This window comes from Pteropus medius, unplaced genomic scaffold (assembly GCF_902729225.1).
Source record: "Pteropus medius unplaced genomic scaffold, Ma_sr-lr_union100, whole genome shotgun sequence".
Classification (NCBI taxonomy): Eukaryota; Metazoa; Chordata; class Mammalia; order Chiroptera; family Pteropodidae; genus Pteropus; species Pteropus medius.
The window spans coordinates 3,289,341-3,317,183 of record NW_024349803.1 but is presented as its reverse complement, the minus strand read 5'-3'; the positions used below and the strand labels follow the sequence as shown (position 1 = coordinate 3,317,183).

The window sequence follows — 27,843 nt, the reverse complement described above, 5'->3', positions numbered from 1 at the left end:
CAGCTGGGAAGATTGGCTCCATGTGGTATAGCTGAAGTCACTCACGTGGGTGTCTTCAATGGAGAGCTTAGCGGGGCTGCATCATCACAGTCTCTCCTCCCCCAGGGCCTCTCTTCCTGTGACCTTTATGTCATTCCAACATGAAACTTGAGCTTCTTTACAGTATGGTGGGTGGCTGGCTCTCAGGAGGGAGAATAGAAACTACCAAATAAGCCTCTTAAGACCCAGGCTAAGATGTCCGAATATATCGCTTCTACTTCATTCTGTAAGACAAAGCTAGTTATAGGTCTAGCGGAGATTCAAAGGGAGAAGGATGTAAATGTACTCTTAGAAATGGAAATACTGGGTAAAAGAATATGCACATTTTATGACTCCTGACACAAATGATCACATTGTCTCCCAGAAAGTGTCTACCAATGTACAATCACCACCCCCAGCAGTGGGTAAGAGCATGCATTTCACCACACAAATGACAACCCTTAGCAGTTTCATAGGTTTAAAAAGAACATGATTGTCGTTTTATTAATATTAAAAAGTTTAAATTTTTCATGCACTTGCTGACTTTTAAAATATTTTAAATATATATGATATTAAGAATTATGATACAGCATACATATGTGTACCATGAGATAGTTTAGTAAAAACCATATTACTATGAAATTTCCTGTGAGTTCCTCCCTGATTCCAATCCCTCCTCTCCCTCTTATTCTGAATTTTGTGTTTACATTCCCTTGCTCTTATTTTTTTTTTTCAGCTTTATGGAGATATAATTGAGAAATAAAATTGTAGGGTTTTTAAATTGTACAACATGATGATTTGATACATTTATAGATTATGAAAGGGTCCCTTCATCAAGTTAATTAACACATCCATCACTTCACATGTTTACCTTTTCTTGCAAGCGTTTTCCTTATTTTCTTTTATCTTTTGTAATAGCTTTTTTTGAGATACAATTCACATACCATACAACGAACTCATTTAAAGTGTACAATTCAATGGTTTTTAGTACATTCACAGAGTTGTGCAACCATCACCGCAATAAATTTTAGAGCATTTTTATCATTTCCCTCCCAAATCCTGTACCCTTTAGCAGGTACTCATCTATTTCTCACCTTGCCCTATCCCCACCCTAGGCAAGCATTAATTAACCTCATGTCTATTTAAATTTGCTTATTTGGGGGCATTTTATATAAATGGAATCATACAGCATGTAATCTTTGTGACTGGCTTCTTTCACTTAACGGAATGTTTTCAAGGTCCATTGACATTGTAGTCTGTATCAGCAATTCATTCCTTTTTATTGCTGAATAATAATAGTCCATTGTATGGATATACCATATTTATTTATCCATTCATCTGTTAATGGACATTTAAATTGTTTCTATTTTTTGACTATTGTGAATAATGCTGCTATGAACATTTATGTATAAGTTTTCTATGGACTTATGTTTTCATTTCTCTTGGAGTGTCTCAATACCTAGAAGTGGAATTTCTGGGTCATATGGCAACTTCATATTTAACCTTTTGAGGAACTGCCAGTTAGTTTTCCAAAGTGATGGAACCATTTTACACTCCCACCAGAGGTATATGAGGGTGTCAATTTCTCCACATACTTACCAACTCTTGGTATTATCTATCTTTTTTATTATAGCTATCTTAGTGAGTATGAAGTAATATCTCATTGTGGTTTTGATTTATAATTCCCTGATGACTCACGATGTTGAGCATCTTTTCATATTCTTATTTGTCCTTTTTTTGTATGTGTGCTTCCTTCAGCTGGTGTGTGCTGGTAAATGATCTTAAAAGATTATTTGCTAAGGCATTTTCTCTTGAACTCTACTTCTAAATATGGGATTGAGTTTCTCTACTCTAAATCTACAGTGTTAATTCTTCAGTAAGAACTCAGCAGCTATGATAAACCTGCGATTGGAACTAGCTTTTGCAATGACAATGATAAAACATATTTCATCAGCAGGTGTTTGAAGCCCAGTGTTTGGCTGAGTTTTCTTTGTTAATCTCTGGTTTCAAAGGAGAAAATGATCTTTGCCTATTTACTTTGCCTGAGTGGTCTGCTCAGGTTAGCAGAATCCTATTAATTATTGAATTGGACAAATAGTGGCTTTCCTTTAAAGTGCCCTGCTGTTCTAAAACTTTGTGTCTTAGAGCATTAATTTAGATAGTTTCTGAATTGGAATGGGTGCATTATATGGGCTTAGGTTACATGGTAACTTTATATAAGTGCATTTAGACTCAATATGATACTTTTATTGTCTCTGTGAATAGCCCATACCCCTAATGTCAGCTTTTCTTATCTTTCTTGGTCATCTGCATCTTACTACTAACCACTTTTTATATTTCCATATTATACATTTTTTTTTAGGATATGCATCAAATCGTTTATGATTTTGTCCTCTACAACACCTAAGAAAAGTACTTTACATATAGCAGGTGCCAAATAATTCAGTGAGTGAATGAGTAGAAAAAGAAAGAATAAGCAAATAAAAATTTTTCTTCAGTTTTGTTTCTTATATTAAATATTCAAGTATATCATAAAAGTCATAGAAATTTGTGGGCTTAAGAAATCATAATCCCTCATGACAAACCTTTTTTTAAAAACTCTATTTTTAAAATAAGTTCTTTATTAATAAAGAAGAGACTCAGCAGAGACTGACAAGAAGTCTAAAATGAGAGTGGCTTGAATAGATGTGTAATTTGCTGTAATTTTCTCTCACGTATTAGAAGCCTAGAGGTGTGGTTTTCATGATGATAGGCATTTAGTCTTCTTTCACCTTGTGACATTGCTATCCCCAGTATGTGGCTTCCTTCTTCATGGGCCAAGGTGGCTGCTCAAACTCCTGCCATAATATCAGCATTCTCACCTACCTGAGGGAAGAAGGAAGAACATACCTTCTTCTTTAAAAATGCTTCTTGGAATTTGCTGCTACCTCTTCTGCTTATACCTCATTGGCTAGAACAATCACAAGGGAGTCTGGGAAATGTCGTCTTTATTTTGGGCAGTTGTGTACCTGACTATATTCTGGAGTTGTATTGATAAAGAAAGAAAGGTTTAACAGATATTGGAGGGGGGAAAAATTGTCTCAGTCACAGTTTCCCATTGCTTTTTGGGTAAACTCATGGATATGATCAACAAGGTCCTGACTGATCCAGTCACTGCTTTGTTTCTGGCCTCATCCCTACTTACTTATTCTTGCTATTTTAGCTTTGTTTTCCTGCTTCCATTTTTTCTAAAAGACCAGGGTCTAACCAGAAAACTCTAGGAATCTGGATTCTAGTGTTTTTAATCAGTTGATTAAAATGAAGGTTTCAACTAATGTTGAACATCTTTCTGAAATGTTCAGTTCTAATTTCTTGCCTTAGTCTGAACAGTGCATCAAACAATATTTATTCTTCCTCTGATGGTTGAGGTCTCAACGTGCCTGAAGATCAACATTATGGCCATGGATCAGTGCTGACTGAAATCGCAGATGGAGAATGAGAAAGAAACTGTGGAATCTGTTTGACTCTGGGATACACCTTGGAAAGCTGCTTTAAACAAATGTGCTCAACATTAGCTTGTTTTCTTCTCAATCACCTCTTTCTCCCAAAAGTAATGTGCCAAAAAATTCTAGTGATCGTGTTTCCCAGTTGATGGAAGATTTATTTTATGTAGGAGTTGTCATCTTTGTTTTGAAAGAAAAAATAACTTTTTATAAAGTGTCTGTCACAGGTTGGGGCTGTGAGTGACAGTTACATCTGAGTTCAACATTTCTTTTTTTAAAACAGTAGAGGAAAATGACATTATTTCTTGTCCTGATCTTTAAATGTCAGCTGCTAGAATCAACAAGAAGTAGGGAGTCCAGGAAGAAGGAAGACAATCTTTGGGATACCCTGAATTCCAGTGATAGCCCAGAAGCTTACAGAATGTCGTGGTTTAGGAATTTAAGTTGTTTTGAAAGCTGCGAGTCTCAGTTTTCCTGGGATATGGGACTTTGATGGATTGAAGAAACAGGATCTTTACATTTGTCACAGGTTACTCAAACTACAGTATTTTTTGGGCATTTGTCCAAGATTTTAATTTAATAAGGCATGTCTTGCATCTTTAAAAAAAGTTTGGTATTTTAATTCTTTTCCTTAATTCCCTGTAAGTAAAAATGGGTATTTTCTCTCCAACATTTAAAATAACATTTACCTGTTATGTTTTTCCCTCAGGGCAAGGCTCCTTCCCTTCCCCCAATGTCTCACTGCCTTCCTCAATGTTGGCAACTCTCGCCTTTGAAATATAGAAGAATTAACAAGTTGTGGAGCTAAAAGTAGTAGATGAGAGGGTGTGGAAGCAAAATGTATGATGGTGACAAACTAATTTGTAAAGAAGCCAGTTCTGTATCTACACTATTCCCAAAATAATTTATCTTCTAGAGAAATTTAGTCATCAAAGTCTAAACACTAAGCAAGAGAAAAGGCTAAAATTTTACCTATTTAAAAATGCTACTTCACAGTGTATATCATCAATTTACACTTCAGATGTGATTGGTTTAGTTTTAAGTATGCACCTATCTCTTACAGTTAAGAAAATGCCTTTAGACCTAATCTTAGTATAGCTTTAAGGAATGTTTGAATTGTTGGGGACAATTAGGCTTTCAGGCAAGGTAACTGTCAGTCAATGATTGTTCTGGTTACTTGATATTCAGTATTATATGATCAGGTAGGAATGCAATCAATCAAATGGGGCTTCAGCGGAGGGCATAGAAGCGGGGTGGGGTGACGTAGTTCTCAAGGTGATGACAGGATGCAGGTGGTATCATGGTGTTTCTGCCCAGTGGGGAAATCTATTTTCAGCTTAGATGCCATGAGGAAGGGAGGCTTTCTGTCACATAGATGTTAAACAGTCCCTCACTTTGCCCTGGTTAATTGGCAAATGCCACCCAAATGTAGGTGGAGTGCTCAGAATAGAAAAGAGAGACTCTTGCATGGTCCCGAGAGAGTAGGTAAAGTAGGGAGCCAGCATTTTTTGGTGGCATAACTTATCAAGGGAATGAAAACCTCCTTAACGATACTGTGATGAAAGGTCAATTCTGCTTTACACATAGAAATAAAGGAGCAATCAGGACCAATACCAAGAGGATCAGCTAATAACATAGCATGGAGCACACAAAAAAAACCCCAGCACACATCAGAGAATAAAGAAGGGGGATCCCTATGAGTGCTACTCAAAGTGCTGACTGGTGCTGGTCTGCAGTTTGAGAAATACAGAGGTTTAGAGAAATGGTTTAGAAAAGATTATAGGAATTTAATATTGTCTCAACATCCAAACATTGTCCTTGATTTTTATAGTTTATGTTGTACCAAAGCTAGCTTTTTGTTTGGGTTGACAGCAATAAGAAAACATGAGAAACATACACCTAAGATTATTCAAGCTCCTAGAAAGCCATTGGGCTGAATGGATGAGTATTTAGGAGTTAAACTGAGGATAGACAGGACCCCAAGGGAGCAGAGGCAGGGTGGAAGAAATAGTGGACTTGTCTCATTGAACGGGGCATAGACTGGTGTGAGCACTGTCAAATTCACACAATAAGACATGAGTGGTGTGACAGTTTTAAGTTAGTCAATTTTAACCCACACGTATATAAATTCTATATATACTCAATAATAATTTCTGATTTCATTATAAATAATTTAAATTTATTTAAATGGTTAGAACTAGCTACAGGTAATTTATGATGGGACAACAAAAATTTTAAATATCATAATTCTCTATATTAATCACTTATACATATACTTTCAGTGAAGCAAGTGTACAATTTTTGTAATTCTTTTCTTTTATCCGTTGATACATTTGTCAAACAGCTATCTGAATCCCACGACCCCAATGGACTATTTTAGACAAAATGCTATTGCTTCGAATGGCTACAACTGGGTGTCCTTAAACCCTTCCGGAATGTTTAACCAGTGAGATCTAGTTCTAGTGGGGTATGCTACAAATAAATCTTCTCAGTCCTCTGCATTTGGAAGGCTTACAATAAAACTTCAATAAATTACAGTTTATAAAAAACGATCACCTACATCATTAAAATGTATGGCTTTATTCTTGGATTCTTATAATTTATCTTGCACTAGAGGTATATATATGGGCTGAAGGCAACAAGAAAAACATAAGGATATACACCTAAAATTACCCATGCCATACAGAAAGCCACACATCTATTGAGGGAGGCTCTTACTTGAATGGTTGGGCATTTAGGAGTTAAATTAAGGATAGGCGTGACAGAGCCTGAGGGAGCAAAGGCTGAGTGAAAAAAAAACACATAGACTTAAAGTTGGAAGATGTACATTTAAGTCTTGCCTCTGCCCCTTAACCAGCTGCATAGTCTTGGGCAAGTCATTTAACCTCTCCATACCTTAATTTTCTCATCTATAAAATGGGGAAAACTACATACTTCTTTGGGTTCCCATGAGGTCTAAATGAGAGACTATAGGTGAGATGACATTGTGGCTATATATAATGCTAGAATTAGGGATTAGGGGATGAGGGAATAAACAATGATTTAGAACAGGACAAACATTTTCTATAGAGGGTCAGATAGTATATATTTTCGCTTTGTGGGCCACCTACTATCTCTGATGAAACTACTCAACTCTGCCTTCGTGTGAAAGAAGCTTAAGGCCAAAGTAGGAGGGAACCAGTAGCAGATGTCTTCATTGCCCTGCCTGTAACCCCTGAACCCCCACTTTACCAATGGGTGGATGGCTTCATATCTGAAGTAACCAGGACTCTCCTGTCTTTGGCTATAGGAAGATACTTCCTTTGCCTGTGTGTGAGCCAGGCTAGAAATGCTGGGAGTTAATTTTCTCAGGAGTTGCCCTCAACCAATGAGAGGTGGGAATTGGTGGGTAAATACTACCCTCCCCCTCTTTTTGAGTGAGGCAACTCTGAGGTGTTTTCTACACTATTTCCCTGAGAGTCACACAGGATGGAGTCCCAGGTTCCCATAGCACTAAACTCATTAACACACCTTTTACATCTTGGCCTCCTTCCCTTTCCTGTCTCACTTCCCCTCTTTCTCATCAGTGCTTTCTGGAATCACATCTTCAATAAGCTATGAGTACCTAAGTCTTCGTCTTAGGGTCTGCCTCTCAGGAAACTCAAAAGAGTACAAAGTCATGTAGATATACACTCTTTAAGAAACAGCTAAAGGCTTAAAAAATGCAGAGTTGCTTCAATATTCTGGACTCCAAGAAAGTTCCCTTTAGTCCGACCACCTTGGATCACAGAGCCTTGTAGAAGAAACTGGAACTCGATTGTGTGCCGAGGGAAGTTTTAGGTATACAATGTGTGTTGAACTTCCTCTCTGTGCAAGAAAGCTAGCCCTCTGTGTTGACCAAGATAGAAAAAAAGCACAGTTCTACCACAGCAAAATGTGTGGCTGAAGTGTCATCTGCTTCCAAGGGTTTATCTTTTTTTTTTTCAGGACAGCAAAAAAAGCCTTTTCAACCAATAGACCTTTTTCAGTTCTAATAAAAAGGGTTCTTCCGTAGAGTCTTCACAGTTATTTATGGCTCAAACTATGAGTCTCTTGTTTCTGGACTTTTGCATATGTTCTTCTTTCTGCCTGGAATACTTACCCCTATTCATTTTGCCTGGCTCCCACTCACACTTAAGATTTTAGGTTTCATGTCAGTTCCTATGGGAGACCTTTCCTGATGTTCCCTAGACCAAGGTTTTATCTGTTCTTATCATGTTCCCAAAGTGATCTGTTCTTCCACCGTCGTTGTACATATCAAATCATGTGCTATTGATTATTTGATTATGAGAGATCAGGGTCACAATTTATTTATATGATTATTTCCAGGGACTAGCACAGGGGCAGTGGTACTCCATAAATATTTGTTGAATAAATGAGCAATGTGCTTAATAGGTGGAGGACCCATCCTAGGGCTCCACAGTAGTTTATAGAGCAGTCGTAGAGTGGATAAGTAAATACAGAGGTGAACACTGATAAAAGGTCCAGGTTTCTTTCTTTTCCTCTTCTATCCATCTTCAAAGGCTCTGAGCCAAAGTTTCTAAGTACCGGAATAGCAAGCTCACACTTGGGCGCTAGGCTTGCTAGCCTTCAAATATCTAAGAGGACTTCGTATCCATCCAGCCAGCCAGCTAGCCAGCCAGCCAGCCGTTCCCTCCATCTATCCATTCATCGAACAATTATTGAGTTCCTGTTCTTTTTCAGGTATCATGTTAATCACTGGGGACATGAAGATATCTTATCTCTGCCCTTTAGAAGTTATCAGCCAGTCCAACTAAATAATGAAAAGCTATTGCAATACATGGCTCAATAGAGATATTATGAACTATTTGGAGAACATAGTGCAGGAGCAGCTACTTTATGTTGGTTGTCTATATCTCCATTCTTCAACAATGTATAATTTGTTCACGAGTGTGGCTCCAGGAATTGGGGTTACCTCTTTACCACAGCAAAATGTGTGGCTGAAGTGTCATCTGCTTCCCACATGAATTTCTTTATTCTTTCTCACTTCTTCTCATCTTTATTAGGAGCTTATTGTGGCCTAGATTGTAACATGTGAAGGTCTGAGCAGAATGGATGGAGTAGTGGGAATGCCACCAACATGAGGGGGATCTGGTGATGTCTCCATTAAACTTATTAAAATAATTTCACTTCTTGCCTTGACTTTCACCTATACACCAATTTTTATTAAGCCTCTTTTTGTTAAACTATACATTAATAATACATACATACTATCCGTATAGTGTTTTATACTTTTTAAAGAACTTTTTAGAATTTCAGGATTGAAAGGAATATTAAAGGTCACCATCTAGTCCAGCTACCTGTCTGATTTCCAAATCCTTTCTACAGCATATGCTGAAGGCCACCCACTGCCTTCTAGGGTAGCCTCCTCTACCTCCCTGATCTGGAGCCATGCTTTGCTGCCAGGCAAACCAGGCTCTCTGGAAAGTAAATGCCTACTCACTGAATGCCCACAGAGTTTCTTGGTTCTCAGATTTAGATCCTGAATCCTCTGATCTCATGTGTTCCATACCTTACTTTTTACTTTGTGCTCCCAACACCCTTGTCTATCTCTTGATACCTGTAACCCCATCCTTCCAGTCTAACCCATCGTTTAGACTTTCTCTTCCTCCCTCCTGGATAGGGGGACCTCAGTAGTTTTTCGGTAGGACCCATCTGTTACAGGTACTTTGGTTGCTATAACAAATTATCTAAAAGTATAGTAGCACATAGCATAAAAATGCTATTATGTGCTCATGGATTCTCTGGGTCAGGTGTTCAGATAGAGCATAGCAGAATTGGTTGACCTCTGTTCCATAATATCTGGTGCCTCACCTGAAAAGTCTTGAAGGGTGAGAAATGGAATCATCTCAAGTTTCATCCACTCACATCTGTAGTTGTTAATGCTGGCTATTGACTGAGAAAACTTAAAGCTATGAAGACTTAAACAGTAGCTAGCACATCTACATTGGACTTTCTATGTGGCTGCTTGGCTTTGGTCACAGCGTGGTGACTGGGTTCCAAGAGCAAGAATACCCAAAGAGAGAAAGAGAGCAAGGCAGAAGATGTATACTTTTATGACATATCCTCGGAATCACATAGGATCATTTTCTCTACTGGTCACCATAGTTACAAAAATCTGCCCCCATTCAAAGAGGGAGAATGTAGACCCCTGCCCCTTGATGGAGGAGTGGCAACATCACATTGTAAGAGAGGGATAGGATGTATAATAGCATGGCCGTTTGGGGAAAATATAACCTGCCACATCCTCCTGGTGCCCAAAGGCTCTCCATCCATGCTCCACCCCAAGAGAAGCCCATGACCTGAAGAACGACATCATGGGCATAGGTCTGTAGTGGAGTCAATATTCCTTTGTTATAAGTAAAATCTGTCTCCCTGGGACTCTTACACTTTGTCCTAATTTCTCTGTTCTTGGGGCCACACAGAACCAGTATATTATGTCTAGAGCATTTAAGGAATCTAGCTAATACTCTAGGAATTTTTGGTTCTTTAAACTAACCATTCCAAGTTTGGGGTTCATGTTCAATCCTGTACTTTCTTCTCTAAATGAGCTTTAGATTTTTTTTAATCCCTTTAAAATGTTGGAATCCCCAAATGAATACATACTCCAGATGTGATTCCTCCATTTCAGATTAGAAAAGGATGAACATCCCTCTTCATCAAGTTCTGGATTCCCTTTGATCTGCCCAAGGCTTCTTTGGCTTTTATTTTTGGTAGTCACATGGTACTGTTGACTCATACCCAGACTACAGTCAACTAAAACTCCCAAATCAAGTCACATATGCTGCTACTATTTCCTGTTCCTTGTTCTATGCTTGAGTTAGATTTTTTTAGGCCAATATTCAAAATTTTTAATTTTCTCTGTTAAACTTTATCACATTAAATGTATCCCATAATTCCAACCTGTTAAATCTTTTGGCTATTGAGCATTATCTGGTATATTAGCTCTCCTTCCAAAGCTGCAGATGGCCTAAAAATTCTGTTATGCTATCAGGGCTCATATCCAAGTCACTGATAAAAATGTTGAATAAACATATAATTTTTCGTTTGATGTGTACATCAACCATCAGAAATCAGGCAAAATTATCCATGCTTTTGAAATAAGGGAACTAGAACTCAGAGAGGTCCATAGATATGCTAAATATTATATTAATAATAGATGTGACAAAGGAGGAACTTGAACCTAAAGTTTCTGCTCATTTTGCATTTGGCCCTGGATACTTGGCTAAGGAAGGGTTAGGAACTGAGTAAACAAAATGTAAGCCATGAATAAATGTAATTAGAATGATAAAAATGATGAGCTCTGACAATGGCTTGTGAAAAAAAAAAAAAAGATCTTTCTTAATCTCCATTTTCCACCATTGTGCATTTTTTTCCTTTTTACTTGTAAATAAATTTATTTTCCAATCTCAACTTCAGAGAGTTGTTTCCTGAGTTGCATTCTTGAACTGCAACCCGCATGAATACAAATCTCCTATAATAAGACACTAGAATGCAAAAATGTGAAGAACTTGTTGTGTCTTTCAAGGTTAAGGTGAATCAAAAATGAGTCTGAGTAGGTAGGATGACCAACTGACTGTATTTGCCTAGGATGGTCCTAGTTTTAGTGCCAAAAGTCCCAGGAAATCCCCCAGTCCTGGGAAAATCAGATGGTTGGTCCCCCTGTGAGTTGGATACTACAGCATTCTGTTCTCCAGTCTTCTCTTTAATGCCACGACAGATTAAAGATGGCCACAGATTCTTTGACACTCCTTCTACTGAGAAATAAGGTAGAATACAGGGGAAGTGATGCTGTATAAGTTTCCAAGCTCAGACCTTAAGACACTGGCAGCTTCCACTTCCCATCTCTTATGTATTCTCTTGGAGCCTTAAGCCACCAAATGAGAAGTCCAATTGCTCTGAGACTACCATGCCGGAGAGCTCATATGTGGACACTCCGGTCAACAATTTTAGCTGGACACAACTTTCTATCCATCACCATGGCACCAAACACATGAGTGAAACTGTCTTGGATCCTCCAGACCAGCCCATGCACCAACAATACCACCACTGAAATAACCAAGTGATCTTAATTGAGGTCATATCGTAAAGGAGTTGCCTAGCTGAGTTGTATTCAAATTCCTGGCCCACAAAATTATATGACATATTAATGAAATGGTTGTTTCCTTGAGCTGCTACATTTTGAGGGTAGTTTGTTATGCAGGTAGAGATAACTGGGGCAAATGCCAAAATCGATCTAAATAAACCTTACACCTATTTTTTTACTCATCATTATAAACAGTAACCCATCTCCAAATAAATGTTCTGCATAAGGTCTATGCCAGCCTTGTCTAATCTCAGCAGGCCTCTTCTAGATGGGCAAATGTTTAAGGTGAACTGAGGTGCTGGCTTTGGCTACCTACATCCATTATTCCTGCATCACCTTGGCATGCCATATTGGCATACTTCCTTCCATATGAGCTGGCTCATCTCTCTGCCATATGCTCCAAAGACTCCTTATTGATGAAATTTACATCTTTCATTCCAGTCTTTGGCATTTTGTTGGCAATAACAGACTGCACCCCTGTAGGCTACAGTCTCCACCAAGTGAATTTTCACACAGCCTCACATTTATCAAGAGCAGCAAACACTTGACTGCTCCTTTCCAATTTGGCTCTATCACTGATAATCTGATGGAAGAAACTGTAGATTCCTGGAAGGCAAGGGCTGTGTTCTAAGTGTCCTTGGGTCTCCATAGCTTCTTAGATGAATGAATACATTCTCACCACTCTGGCAGTATCAGTCAGCTTTGCTTCTACTCTTTCTCTTGCCTAATCCTTTTACTATCTCCTCATTCCAAGGAAGGATAGGCCTTAAGAAAGAGAAGTCTACTGTTGTAGGGGATTTTAAAGTAAGAAGAGGGCAAAAGAATTAAGCATCAGTTTGAGGCGCCTCAGCCCTCAGTTCTCACTTAATAATTTGCTTCTGATTTTCTTCTTGCTTGAAATCTTCGATGGTTTTTGGACAACGGGAAAAAGAAAAGTGACACGAATGTTCATTTGCAATGCATTGGGGTAGTAGGAGGAAATGTCAGGGATGAGGCTTACAGAGTCAGCTGGGGGCTGATAGCTATGTGGAAACATGTTGCCTAAATAATCTTAGAATGTTAGAACTGTAATGGACCCATGAGGAAAAGGAGTGTAAGAATATGGTGACATAGATGATGGGATTAGGACAAAGACTCTAACCTCCAGTCAAGTGCCCTTGACACTATGCTATCTTATAATAATGCAGGTTTCTAGGTCAAAATAAAGGGACCACGTGCAATTGTCTCCCATTCTCTCTCCAAATACCACTCAAATTATAACACAGAAATTCCAGAGGAAATAAACTCCCAATAGTGTGGAGAGTGGGAGCAGGTTTATTGTTATATGAGAGTTATTAATGAATGTCTGGATGGCAGACAGCAAATGGGAACACACTGAGAGGTAAACATATGGAGGAACCCACCTCTGCTAGAATGAAGACTGCAGCTCTGCCTGGAGTCTGTCTCCCCTATGAGCTCCAGGAATGCTGGGAACCTGGCGTCACCAGGTAGAGAGCATTAGTGTGGGAGGTGGGATAGTAAATTGTGGAGGAAGTGTTAATTGGAATACTGTCTATGGCCAAGCTGTGCCAATTTCCCCCCCACACCTCCCACTACCCACTTGCATAAATGCACCCCTTACCCACCCATGGAGCTGCAGGAGAGCTACCAGCCACAGGTGCATCCCCAGGCCAAACTTGAAGCATTGTCAGCCACAAATGTCATAAGAACTGCTTGGAGAGAGATTGAGAGCTTCCAAAGTAGAGGTCTGGGGTCCTAAAGGAAAGCTCTCTTGATTCTAGAATTTTGAGGGTGGAGGGTGTTCCAAATAGTGATCTCTCAGTCTCACTTCCTTGCTGTGTCCTCCCATGACCTTTTCTCTGTGTGCTCACATCTCTGGTATCTCTTCCTCTTCGTATAAGGATAGCAGGTCTATTGGATTATGACCTCATGTAATCTTAATTATCTCTTTAAAGGCCCTATCTCCCATACAGTCACATTCTAAGTTACTGGCGGTTAAAGCTTCAGCATAGGAATTTTGGAGAGACACAATTAAGTCCATAACGTCCACCTATAGGAGAGTAGTTGAATAGACCATGAGATATTCACACAATGGAGTACCATGCAGCTGTAAAAAGAAAAAGTATGGAGAAACTCTCTGAACTAATATGGGACAGCATTCAAGATGTATTCTTGATGATAAAAAGCGAGGTGCAAAATATTGTATGTGTTATCTAGGAAAAATACGCGCGTGCTCATGTAAGTATTTATGCAGTATAATCTTTGAATAGTCCCTGAAAATTAACTATTTTCAAATTGGGCTATTGACCACTTCTAGTAGTAGTCTTTCAACCATTAATTTTTTTCTAATTAATGAATCAACTAATTATCATACTTTCTGCAGCTTAACTGAATTTTGATCTGTGGGTCTTCTCAAAGCATAAATTCGAATTAACCAAATTTTGTTAATTTAATGATACTTCTAATTATTTAAGACTTCCTAAAATCTTCCCAATGAGCTTTATCTTACATCTCATTGGCTAGAGCTAGGCACATGACAGAGGTTATAAGCAGTAAGGAAACAGGGTTGTCACAGTTGATTTAAATCAATCAAGATTCATCACCTATACCTGAACACATTGCCACTCTAACTAAGATGAAGATTAGTGATAGCATATCTGTCATACTTCTAGATAAAGGAGAAGTGAGAGACTGTTCTTTTCTCAGTAAAAATTCATTTTTATTTATCTCTGCCTGTTGCCTTTTTAATGTGCCATTTTTTAGCCAGTGAGCCACTTCTAATTCCCCTTAGATCTGTTTTCCCAGTATGCATTTTTAGGAACTCTCTCCAATCTCTATTCAATAACTCTACCCTTCTCACTCAAATCTACCTTTTCAGCACATTCTTATTACATAGGTGACGCTTTCAAATTTCTACAATAGTGAGAGCAAAAGGGAAACTCAAACGCAACCAATAAAATATCAAAATGATTGATAAAAAAAGAAAAAACCTAACTAAGCACCCCCCTCACAAAACAAAGCATGTCAAAGCTAGCACTAAAATGAAAAGACTGACTGATGAATGTTGTAAGTTTGGATTTCCCAGGAGACCCTGGGACCAGGAATTGAGTGCACATAGTTTATTTGGGAGATGATCCCAGAAAACATTGGTAGCAAAGTGGGAAAGTGGGGTAGGAAGGGGAAGGCTCTAATGGAAGGTACAATATGAAGCCAGTTATCACTCAGGGCAACCAGAGCTTAATCCACTGGGGAACTCCCTAATAGTCAGTGTACAGCATGCACCTCAGAGTTGTCCCACCTTAAAAGAGAGGGAGCTGGGGTACTTATCCTTCAACTTTCATTTGTTGTTGGCCAAGGGCTGCTGCAGGGGCATGGGCATTAATTTCCTGGCTCTTATGGCCTTTTAGGTTTGGGCAGTGGGGGCTCCAACCACTCAAGTAAGCCCTTAAGTAGTTGGAAGTCAGGCAGTTGTACCTTATAATGGCAAGGCCAAAAGTATATAGGCAGGGCATTAGTGGCATCTTGTATAGATGTATTTTTTATAATTCTCAAATCCCATTGTTTATTGGAAATGATAGAACCATGAGCAGCTACTGAAAAAACTAGAAAAGCAGAACTTGAATAATCTGGAAACAGAATCGTGGAGTGTTGGCTGTTACTTTGAGATCTTCAGAGTTTCATAAGACCTCCAGAGTAGAGAAGGCCCTCGTCCAATACCAGGGAGTGCCTGGCACAAAAATCCACTCATGGAATCAGATGAGAACTATGAATCCAGGTAAAGAGCACTAGCATTTAATCTGCACTAAAGAAACACATCTTTATTTCTGGTTGCTACGGAAGATAACTTATTTAAAAATCCAAAAGCTTTGAGCCACCATATGGCTTAGTGGCTTGCTCTAGCCACTGAGAGGCAAGGTACCTCTGGAATCCTCGGATGATTAGGAATAAATCAGCCTGGCCCCAGGGCATATTCTGTTTAATGACTCTGCCCCTTTGATTACTCAAATGGGGAGCAGAATGTGCAGGAATAGGTTTGGATAAGGGGTTCTGTGTTAATAGATCTCATTATGCAACAAGGAACATTTTTTACTTTTGACCCATTCTGCATGCAAAGCTCAACTCGAGCTGCTCCTGGACAACCTGCAAATTCTGTGCTTTGGTGACTCTGGCATATTTCAGACTCCAGATGTCCCTCAGGCCTCCATGCCTTTGCTTCTCGGTGTTCCTCATTAAGGCCTTTTCATCTGCCCACCTGTTGAATTCCTGTCTTTCAAAGGCCTGTCTCAAACATTACTTCTTTTCAATAGCTTTCTTCTCTTACTTTTCCTTTCTCATCTCTAACTTCTCAAATTGTGAATGAACTCAAAAGCAAAACTTGTAACGATGACTTAGGTACTGATAGTTTATTTGAACAAGTAAAGGAGTGGAGAAAGTGAGATGAGGAAGGGCTAATGAAGTGTGCATCAGTCAGTAGGCTGCTGCTATGGGGAGCTAGGGCTCCAGGCTGCTCGAGCCCTCTGAGGGACGTGGTAGAATGTCTCTTGGAATTGGCCCACCATGGATTAGGAAGCTGGATTTATCCAGGGGTGGTAAATCCCCAGCACTTCCAAGCTGTCCCAAGCACATGTTGAGCAAGACCCACTCTGGTGCCACAGAAAGCTATTCTTCAGGCAGAGAAGCAGGAAGGCTCGTGACTTGAGGAAGGAAGCTGTCAGTATGCATGGAAAGCGTCCACCACAGCTTCAGGTGGACTCAAGGTGGGCTGATGGAATATGAGACTGATGGCATGTGCCATGCGTGCTTACAGCTGGTATCTCCTAGTTAATTCTTACCTTACCAGTGCTCACATGACAGTTTCTTAATTCCTTCATAATAGTCCCAAGTGCTCCATAGCTATTTGTTTTTCTAGATGTATTAAGCACACTTTATGTTTCTGCTTTACATTCAACCCTCACAACAACTCAAGAGGCAGATACTATAATTGTTCCCATTTAATAATGAGGAAACTGTGTCACAGAGAGATGAAGTAATTTTGTGTTTATGTGCCAATCTCTGCTTTCAGACTGTGAGCACCTGAAGGTCACAGCCTTTGTGTTATTACTGTCTGTATACTCACATTCAACATACTGATCAACATATAATAGGTACTCAATAAATGTCACTTGAATCAGATTATTCATAAGATTCAAAATCACTATGGAAAGTGGAAAGAAATGCATGGCATTGAACAATTTTATTTTGAGAACAGCTTTTCAATGATCAACAAGGCCCAGGGCATAGCTGGAATGATTGGATTATATAACATGAGTCAGGAAATCATCAAGGAGAAAAATATATCATGTTGTATGACCACTCATGTGCAAACTCTCTGCTTTCTCTTGTCTTAGGACTAGCCATGAGTTTTAGTAACTCTATTTACACCTGCATTTTTAAAATAATTACAAACAGAATTAATCTTCAGTCCTTACCCTTTAATGCAATGCTAAGGGAATGTTTGGAACACAATTTAGTCCCTGCCCGTCATATAGTGAAAATAGCCCAAAGTAGCTGTCAAGGCATAAACAATTCAGAGGGAAAGCATTGCTGTGGTTTTACTGAACAGATGGTCTGATGACGTCGGTGTCTCCAAATTACCTGCAGCAAAGCAGATGGAAAAATTAACATCACAGGCTAAGCTTGATGGCAGGCAGAGAGTCACAGAGAAGTTCAGGGGAGAAAGGTCACATAAGATGCTTTCTTCGCTTTGTTTTCAAGTTCTACTGGGGGTCTTGTCCTTTTCATAAATTCCTCAAAGAAAAATAGCAAGAATTACTTTAGCTGGTGTCACAAACAACCTCCACTAAGGCTGAGCTGGAAGACACAGTATTCAGCAATGCCATTGCCAGTAAAAAATGAGATTGATTCTAAAAAGAGGTTATTAAATATGTGAAAGTATTATATCAATGAAAAGAAACACCTCAGAGCTATAATTGAATATGATGTTTCTTTGAAAAAAATCATCATACTGGCTGTGTATTTAGCCCCGGGCGCATTGTAGTTTGTGGAATTTATATTCCATCTTGCTTTGAGAAGCTGCATCATAATTAACATTTTCCACCTGGGACTGACTAAACAATCCTTTACCTCTGCCCTTCTTATTTCCTTGGTTAGTACTGTGCTTTCACTTTTTCCTGCCTGCTGGTATCTCAGGCCTCTACTTCCTTTATGCAAAGTTGTCAGCTGCATGAAGTGATGCATTCCAGCCTTAACTATGGATTGGCCTATCTGTGCTGGATTACCTTGAGTCCAAGGCCCAAAATCTCAGAGTCAGAATCACAGAGCTCTCTGTTTACAAATGAAGAAGTAGGCCTCTGAAGGTTCCACCCTTTTCTGAGGGCACAGAAATGGCTAAAGACAAAACAAGAACCTAGAGGTCTACTCTTAGAAGCCACGCGGCCTTCACTGCTCTACAAAACCCCAGTGTCCCTAATTCACTTCTCTCAAAGAGTATAGACCTTGAGATACCTGGCTTATATACTCTAAACTCAAAGGGAACTCAGTATGATTAGAAAAACAATTTTTAAATACATTTTTCTACAACACTCCTATTCAATATTCATGGCAATATAGCATCATACAAAGTTGTCTTGATTTCAGTTCTAGGAAACGAACCCTGAGTCAAGAATTTGAGTGCATGTTTTCTAAGGGGCTGATCCAAGGAAGCAAAGATAGAGGAGAGAGGAAGTGAGACAGGAAGGGAATAAAACATGACTCGGATTATCCCAACCAAGAGGTGAAGGAGTTGGGGTGTATATATCCTCCAACCCTATCTGTCATTACATGAATGCTGCTTCCAGAGCGATTAGCTGCCCTCTCCTTTTAGAACTTCTGACCAGGTCCACTGGGGTGAGAGAAAGCCCTCAGGTAAAGAGTGACTGATTCTTGTAGTAAAATGTGTTGAAACAATGAGTGCTCGGGTGGTATAGGCAGAACATAGCAGCATTTGCTATGGTCAGATTTGAGTTCAGATCCTTATTCATTGACTTGCTGGATGACCTCAGATAAATCACTTCTTTCTCTAATCCTCAGATTCTTTATCTATAAAATGGAGAATAATATCATCATGAAGGAAGCAGCTCTCATGTAATTACAGATAGGAGTTGGAGGATATATATACCCCAACTCCTTCACCTCTTTGTTGGAATATTATGAGGCATATTTTATTCCCTCCCTATCTCACTTCCTCTCTCCTTCATCCTTGCTTCCTGGGATCACCACCCAAGAAAACATGCGCTCAGATTCTTGCCTCGAGGTTCGTTTCCTAGAACTGAAATCAAGACAACCTTGACTGATATGATGCTCTACTGCTATGAATACTGAACAGTAGTGCTGTAGTAAATAAGATAATAATACATGTAAAATGCTTAGCACAATGCTTAATACAGAGGAGGCCTTTAATATGTGGTATTGTTATCATTATTGTCATTTGTCTTTCCTATGTCAAGTACCTGGGGAAAAAAAATAGAATTTAGAATCACAGTGTGTTATGCCATGTAGGGGCCTTAGCTATAACTTAGGTCAACCTCTTGATTTCAAAGAAGAGGAAGTTTGAGGATGAGAAAAGTTGTTGTCTCAAAGGAAAAAAATCCTCTATTACAAGGTGACAGAGCCAGACCTGTAGAATGGGTTATCTGGCTCCGTGTGCAGTGCTCTTTCCACCACCCTGGACTGTATCCTTCAGAATTATTCATAGAATATAGATCTAAAAGAAAGAGAGAATTATTATCAAATCCTGGGGTGGCAGACAATTATCAATCAATTATCATTGGCTAAGGATTCTGATGATGAGATACATCAGGCAAATGGGTATGATTATTATCAATGTCTGCCATTGACCTGAGAGAGCACACTGGCCATGTGTATGCCAATCCTGTTGGTGGTAAAATAATTGAGAAAGTTGATTGCTGGACATGGGAATTGGCAGCAGAAGAATGAGATAACTACTTAATTTTATTGCAATAATAATATATATTCATTGCAGAAAATTTCTAAAGATATAAATGAGAAAATAAAAATTACCTCTAAGCTATAGTAAAGAAGAAAACAGATCTTTGGAATTGATTCTGAGTCCCAAACTCAGAATAAGAAGACTTAGAAGTGAGAAAGAAGGCTGAAAACAGAAATTAATTGAGGGTCTGTGTAAGGAGTCATTGATTCTCTCACATCTGGATGCAGAACAGCAAGCAGCCGGGCATTAAATCCCAGGACTGAAAAAAAAAAAGTTGAATCTCCACAAGTTGATCTATAGATTCAATGCAAAACCCTAAAATTTATCTGGAAGCGTAAGGGACCAAAGAAAGCCAAGGTATTTTTGAAGAAGGAGAATAAGAAGAGGAGACTTAACCTTACAGATAACCAGACTTTTTATGAAACTACTGGAATTAAGACATTGTGGTACTGGCACTGCAGATAAACTGATAGATGGAATATAATAGATAGCTCCAAAACAGATCTATGTACATATGGAACTTTGATATATGATAGGAGCAGCTTGGCAGTGAGGAAAAGAGGGACTCTATAATAAGTGGAGCTGCAACACATATATCCAGATGGATAAAAATGAAACTTGACTCCTACCTCACACCATATGCCGAAACAACTCCACATGAATTAAAGCCCTTAATTATAAAAGCACAACGTTAAAATCATTAGTAGGAAATATAGGTTAATATTTTTTTCTGACCTTAAGAGAAGAAAAAAATTTCATAAATAAGACACAAAAAGTGCAGCTCTGAGAGAATCTCACCCAAGTCAATGGGGAACCTCAGAACAAAATATCCCAGCTCTGGTACCCCAACCATGCTTAGTCATCGCCTGGAGGCACTCCAAAGAGAGCATGGCCTTGATGAGAGCACCATGGTGAATCCCAAGCATATGGCAGGTGGAGGCTCTTAGCTCACTGCCCTCATCCCAGTAGATTCTCTCTGGGGGGAGATCTGAGTGGCACATTCCTATGGCTATCACATGCCAGAATTGAGATAATCTGTTTTTATCTGAACTCTGATAAAGTCCGATAAACTGTCCTGAGTACACCACTCTACTGACCAAACTATCTAGTGATACAAATGCACCAGAGAAAGTATTTATTGTAAACTACAGAACCCTCTCTAACTAGTTATGGAATAACTAGTTAATAAACTTCTTTAGCTAGAAATGGAATGTATTCAAGGAGATTTAGGTAGCTCACAGAATCTCTAGAAAAGCTAGAGTCTAATACAGGGGGCATGTAGCTTGAACAGTCCCAGTGACCCCTTAGCGTTTCTCCAGCGGGCACAGGTACCACTGACCATACTGCTAATTTCTAGAATTTCTACCTCTGCAGGCTCTGGCAGTTGGATATCTCTATTTGCACCAAAAAGGCTTCTGTGAGGTTTTGCCTCCTTTGCATCACTAGCTTACAGCTTGAAGTGTGAGATAGGAGCTTCTGGTTGGGGAAGCCAGAGTCACGTATCTGGGCCTTGCTTGAAGGGAAGCTGGGAAAGCAATTTTTGCCTTATTTGTCACCACCTCATCATTCCCTTTTTGTTTCTAAAGATTTTCATGCCAGATTAAAGCCCTAAATTTATGGATTATTTTTTCACAATTACATTTTATGCTGGTTACTTTTCATACCAATGGGACTGCATAACTCCATAAGTGAGATAATTGCAAAGACCCAAGTTTGCATTATTTCATGGGAAATAGAATTCCTCAATCATGGGACATGAGTTCTTTTAGCTTCTTTCTTGGAAAGTGGCTCTTTCTAAATTCATGTCTAGATTTGAGTGTTTACCTTACTTTGGGGCATAAGCTCTTTATTCACTGATTTATGGCATTATTCTCCAGTAGGTACAAAGTTATTTTTGCTTCATGTAAAGACTGGAAGTTTTGTGAAGTAGAAGTGGAAGATTGTAAAAGTATGTCCAAGGAGAAATTGAAGGGGTATTGTGGTAGATTGTGTTACGGGCACAAAGTCATCCCATTCTAGTATGATGGCCCCTGTAATGTGGTAAGACCACAGAATAACCACCCAGTTAATCCTCAGAATCAAATAAAAATAATACATTCTTATTGTTTTAAGCCACTAAGTTTCGGAGTAGGTTTTTTTTTTTTTTTTGCTGCAGTAGATAAGTGAAGTAGATATAATCAAGATCTTGAATGCACTCTGATGGTAGAAGAGCAAGGTAACAAGTAGGTGGAGAATTTATTTATTTATTTATTTGTTTGTTTATTTATTTATTTATTTATTTATCTAACATTTAGTGGTTATCTAGTATATTTAGAATTCATTTACTCTTCCTAGCAGCCTTATGAGATAGCTATTACTATACAGTAGTTGGAAAGCCTAGGTGCAGAGAAGTGATATAACTTGCCCAAAGTCATGTGCTTGGTCTGTGGCAGGTCTAAGACTTGACCTTGTGTGTGCCTGATTCCAGAGTCCTTGCTCATGACCATACCACTACACTGCCATTGCCACTTATAAAGAACCGATCCAAAATAATGAAGGATAGATAGAGACAGAGAAATAATACTCAAGCTTTATAACTCTCGCTTTCTGTGTTTATTTCCTATCTAAAGATTACTTCATATAAGAAGGGAAGAATGATTTTTAAAATGATCTGAATTCCTATTCAGACTTCTGTTTCAATAGTTCCTTCCCTGAATTATTATTAAATAAAAGATGGATGTTCTGAGACTGATGAGTTATAAGAAATATAAAGATAGGAAAATTCAAACACACTTGTGAAAAATAAGCAGACTCGTACTTACTCATAATTCCTATCAAGGCAAAATGCCTTCTGAAGCAATCACTGACATTCATTCATTCCACACAAATATGTTGAGTAATTACTAAGTGCCAGACATTGTGCTAAGTGCCAGGAAGACAAATGTGATCTGTTTCTAACCTCAAGTGCTGCGTAGTCTAGTTATGATAGAAAATTAAACAAAAGCCCAACTCATGAATTTTCTAGTCATCTTTCCAAATTACAGAAAAAATATCAATGATCTTAAAGAAAAACGTTGCTTTGAGTTGATTTTCTAATTAAAGTGATAGAGTTGCAAAAATTAAGTTGTTCTCATCAGTCTCCTGTATGACCACATGTTTATTTCATTTCCAGTAAATGTTAAGTACTCTTTCACATTTATAATCCAGAATTTAGTAGGAATTTATTTCTTCATGGAACAATAAAAAAGATTCAAATTATAGATGACTCTAGAAGAAAATAATTTAGAAAATCTCGTAAGGTAATAAATTTGCCTCCTCTTTTTTATTTATTTTATTTTTTGCCTCTTGGGTTGCACATAAACCTTCTAGCTTAGAACTGTATCTGTAGTTGATGACTATCATTGTTTTAATGAGAACCATATTAGAAAATATGCTTCGGAGGAGTATTCTATAGTAAGGGGCAGGGAATATTCTATGCCCTGCTGAGCAAACTTGCATATATTCCTTGCCTTATCTGTGCCTCGGTTTCCTTACCTGTAAAATTCGGCTGTTGGGTGAGATAATATCTTGAATCTTCCTCCAGGTATAAAATTGTATAGTTCTTTAAAGAGTTCTTATTGGTTACTGGATGTTTTCTCTAGCTACCTACAACATCTTCTTAAGAAATTGGAGACAAAATTCTTCAGGATTCTTAGCATAAACTTGAGTTCACTTTTTTCTGTTGATCTTCACCTGGAATTTAAAAAGTTTTTAAAGCTGAATTGCCTATATTGTTTTCTAGGATAAGGAATATAGGCTGTGTGTGTGTGTGTGTGTGTGTGTGTGTGTGTGTGTGTGGTGTTGTGTTGTTGTGGTTACCCTTTTGAAGGTAAAAGAGATGATGGGCACAGTCCACCATAATGAGACTGATGCTTATTAGGATTTGGGAATTTTGAAAAACTTCTAGCTTCAATGTTAGCCATCTGCTGGGCTTATATAATCCACACAGCAATAAAACACTGGGCTCTCTCATGTGTCCCTCTCTGCTCCTGGGCAAAGGAGTAACAGGCTGGAAGTTCAGATATCTGTGTTCTAGCCCTGATTCGGCACCCAGCTAGTTGTGTGATGAATGACTTCCTTGATCTGAGCCTGTTTCTTCATCCGTAAAGTGAGCTGCATTAGAAGATTATGCTTACCTAAAATGTCTGAGACCTATTTAGATACATTTAACATTATTTTCTGAGTTTAAATAAATTTAGTTCAAAATAACACAATGATTTTAGCATGTAATATGCATATGCTATTGCACTTCAGTGGTTAAAAGAGAAGATACCTGCCCAAGAATCATCGCAATGGTGCCTTGCCTGTAGGGCCTTAGTGGTATCCCTGAAATTGTCATTTATTCTTCACACCGTCCTAACTGAACGTCAGCCCTGTCCCTTTTCATATTTGTAGCAGCAGGTGCTATACCATCACTGCACCCCAGAAAATAACTCTTACATTACTACAGGCAGAGGAGGAGTTGAGATGGCCTGGATGGTTCTTCTCTGTGAGTTCATCCTCAATTCAATTTTGAGTTGAGCTGATGATATGAGACATATGGAAAAGGAGCTCTAAGGCAGGGTTTCCCACCCTCGACATTGTTGACATTTTAGCCGGGATAATTTTTTGTTGTGGGGCCCTTTCTTATGCATTGTAGAATATTTAGCAGCATCCTTGGCCTCTACTCATTACCTGCCAATAGTATCCCCTCCCCTGATTGTAAGAACCAAAACTGTCTCCAGATTTTGCCAAATGTCCTCTGGGGAGCAAAATTAGCCCCAGTTGAGAACTAGTCCTCTAAGGGGAGTGCTTTTGGATATATGGACTTCCACATTGTCAAAAATAGTCCCTGAGAAAAAGAATTGAGTTCAAGTAGTTGATTTGAGAGGCCATCTGAGGAAGGATTGTGAGGGATTAGGGAAGTAAATCGGGGAAGGAAGGAAAGCCAATAAAGGGTGTGCTAATGAACAGGATACTGTCGTGGTTGCAAGAGATCAGCTGGGGGCCTCTGTGACTCTGCAGAACATCCCTAAAAGTTGTCCCATTGAAGAGCATGGAAGCTGAGGTATTTATCCTCCATCAAACTAGGGGACAGTTTGTCAACTTCCTATCCTGACTCATTCCATCCTCAAACATTTTTCCGTTGATTGAGATCCTTTTTAGCAAAGCATTTTTAAAAATGCCTGGGTAAGAAAAAATATTTGTTTTGAATAATTCTGTCTTTTGGATGTTCAGATTCTCTACTGTAGCTAGGCTGGAAAAATCTTCAAAGTCTTTCCCAAAATCAATATTCCAGGACTCTCTACTTGGTGACTTGGGGCCAACCCTGAGGAAGCTGAAGAATAAATAGAAAGAGCACAGCCTGATCCAGAGGTATGGGGTGGGCGGAGAGGCACTCATCCTCTACCTTGAAAATTGAATACGGAAATAATCACAGAACAGGTAAGACTTCCCACATTTTCAGTTCTCACAGGCAGTTTTGTAACCATGACTTCGCTTCTGAATTGACATTGCATTGGCTCCCCTGACAGCCTTAAAGAGATACCATCAGGACTTTGTCACATGAATTGAACGATTTAGACAGTGCTCAGGCAACAATAGAATGAACTTCAACTGGAATGTGGTGGGGGCAAAGGGATGAATCCTCGAAAAATTAAGTCTGTGCCAATTCAACCTTCCTGCATCTCCTTCTCTCTTAACTCACCTTAAACCTATTTTATTGAACCATTTATCAGTCTGGAGCTTAAGGACGATATGCTGGGAAAATCAAATTTTAACATAGAAGAGAGAAATAGCTGCCAGTCACCTCAGCAGATGATAAACTGGTGAGTCTCCCTTTTCTTTTTAATGGCACTCGTTTTCTTAACATTAAAACTGTTTAAGATAATCCCTTGTGAATCATAAAATTGTATTGCTTTCTGGCAATGAAAACTTCAATATACAACCACTGACTTAGCCATAGTTCTTGATTTTCCTCCAGGGACTTTCACTTATTCATCTTATTTAGTTCTGTAAAATTGAGGAAAAAGTAGAGAGGGATGATGGACACATTAATCTGTATTCGACCAACGGGGATATTAATGTGCAGAAGATAAGTGGCGTGGCTACAGCAACCCTGAGTCTGAGCACTATGGCAAGCATCTCCTAAATCTTAGGGCTATATACAGTCCTCGCATCTGGATTATGACCCTGATGGGATTTTCTCTTTAAAAAATCGGCATGTAAGAAAATATGTCCGGGTTTCTGAACGGAAAGCTCTGCCTAGCAGTTTGAAACATGCATTCCTAGGCCAGATTTGAGGTCTGTGGCCTGATTTGTGTCCAAACCAGAACAAAGAGCAAAGATTTAACACCAGCTGAGGCTTTTAAAAAAAAAATATTAAGAAACAAAAAATAATCATCCCTTTTCCTGCCAAGCATGGCAGTGCAAAGACCAGCCAAGCCCACCTTTCTTGAAAACCCGTGATCTGCTTTTCAAGGGGAGGATGAAAGCCCCAGGAATAGACAATGGTTTTGAAACATTGGCTGACTTTTGAATATTCATGACTATTCTGATGCAAATGAATATTTCAAATTGAGCTGTTTTTGTCGAGGTGCTGTTTGAAATGTATAGGCTTATGAAATTGCTCTTCTAGTTTTGCATACTCCCAAGAATAACTTCCTTTGCTTGTTTATAATTCTCCTAGAAGTTTTCTCAGGTAGGCTGGAAAGTTTCAACTGCTTTCTTTTCACCAAAAACTAGGGCTATGGTTTGGCCTAACCCACTGCAAAAGCCTGGCTTTGTTTAATTAGAGCCTGGTCTGATAAGCCCTACTTGTTCTGCCAGTAGCAGAAGAGGCTTACTTATCACACATCAGATTGTCTTTCCTTTGAGGTAACCTCAAACCAAAGCTCACTGTTCCCTGAAGAACAAAGAAAGAGTGAGAACGTTGTGCCAGTGTTTGGAAGCGCACAGATGATCAGGAAGTCAGGAGGACCGTTTGGATTTTGCTGACTTTGCACCTAAAGTGTCTCACCATGATTGGGTGTGGTGTGTGACTTTGAAGAAGATACATAGATCCGTGGGATGATGGAGACTTAGAGACCTCCAAAGCACAGTGAGTGTTCAGTCCCCTGTGGGGCAACTGTGGGACTTCCTTCCCTCTTTAGGCTGAATGCAGTGACAGTGACTACTGGTCAGGCCCAGGAGGAAGATGGGGGTGTGAAGGAAACCGTGATTGCTGGAGGGCAGAAATGGGTCATGTGAAGCCAAGGTCAATTTCTGAAGGAGAGCAGTTAGTTGCTGAGCTCTGTCTGAAGCCACTGAAGGAAGCTGCAATGGAGCTTCTTATGTCTCTCAATAGGTGGAGTGAGCCTGTTTCAGACACTTGGGGAACACGGTAGGGAAGTCCTTGTCCCAGGCCAGTAGGGTCTCCTTGTTCTCCCTTCAGGTCGTTAATACACCTGGGCGGTACACCCTTCCTGAAAGGTCATGAGTGTGACCTCTGACTCCATTCCTTGAATAATAATCTTTGGAAGTATACCTTCTCACCTCCTAGTCATCTCTCCAATCCAGCCCTCCATTTACAGATACTCCATAGATCACCCTCTCCCTGTGCCCACGTAGAGGATGCTGACTCATACTTATTCAGTGAGCACTGTACTTATTATGTGTCAGTCCTTGTGCTGGGCGGGGAACACAAAGTGAATCTAATATGGTCCCTGTCTGTTCAGTGCTTCTGGTCTATGGATCCAAATTTATTTCCTACTCCTAGCCAATTTTTCTGTCCCATGATTATTCTCACCACCATATCTTTTCCTGGGGTGTTTTCTTTCCCTAGAGTGCCCACCCCTTTCAGGTCCAATATTGTGAAACCTAGTTCAACTTCTGAGGTTTTCAAGAATTGCCTTTTCTATTCAGCCTCTCTGGTTTCTTTTTTCCTCCCAATTTCTGCAACATATTTGTTCTGTGTAATTTAGTATATAATTTAAAGTGACCTTACTTCATTTAGTGAATATTTTGGGTGTATAAACTAGTCATCTTTGAGAGTTCGAGTATTATTTTACCTTTATACTGAATCTCTTCTTAACCTTCCATTCCTATCCCAGCACTCAACACAAAATTGAGCACATACTAAATGCCCAATAAATTCTATTGGTTATTAGAGTCAGAATGACTCTAATAAGAACAATGTACTGGTCTTGACAGCACCGCCCCCTCCACACCCCCGCCAACACCAGTGAGAAGTCTGT

The 27,843-nt window shown here is 39.2% G+C and overlaps 1 long non-coding RNA gene across 1 annotated transcript in view; it reads left to right on the top strand.

Annotated features, from left to right (window-relative positions):
- The window catches only part of LOC120582045 (uncharacterized), a 49,979-nt gene extending 22,628 nt beyond the window's left edge, over window positions 1-27,351 (top strand). Inside the window, exons 2-3 of the long non-coding RNA XR_005647442.1 lie at window positions 24,909-25,437; window positions 26,486-27,351. This is a non-coding gene — a long non-coding RNA (uncharacterized LOC120582045). The remainder of the gene's footprint in view (window positions 1-24,908; window positions 25,438-26,485) is intronic.
- The last annotated feature ends 492 nt before the right edge of the window (window positions 27,352-27,843 follow it).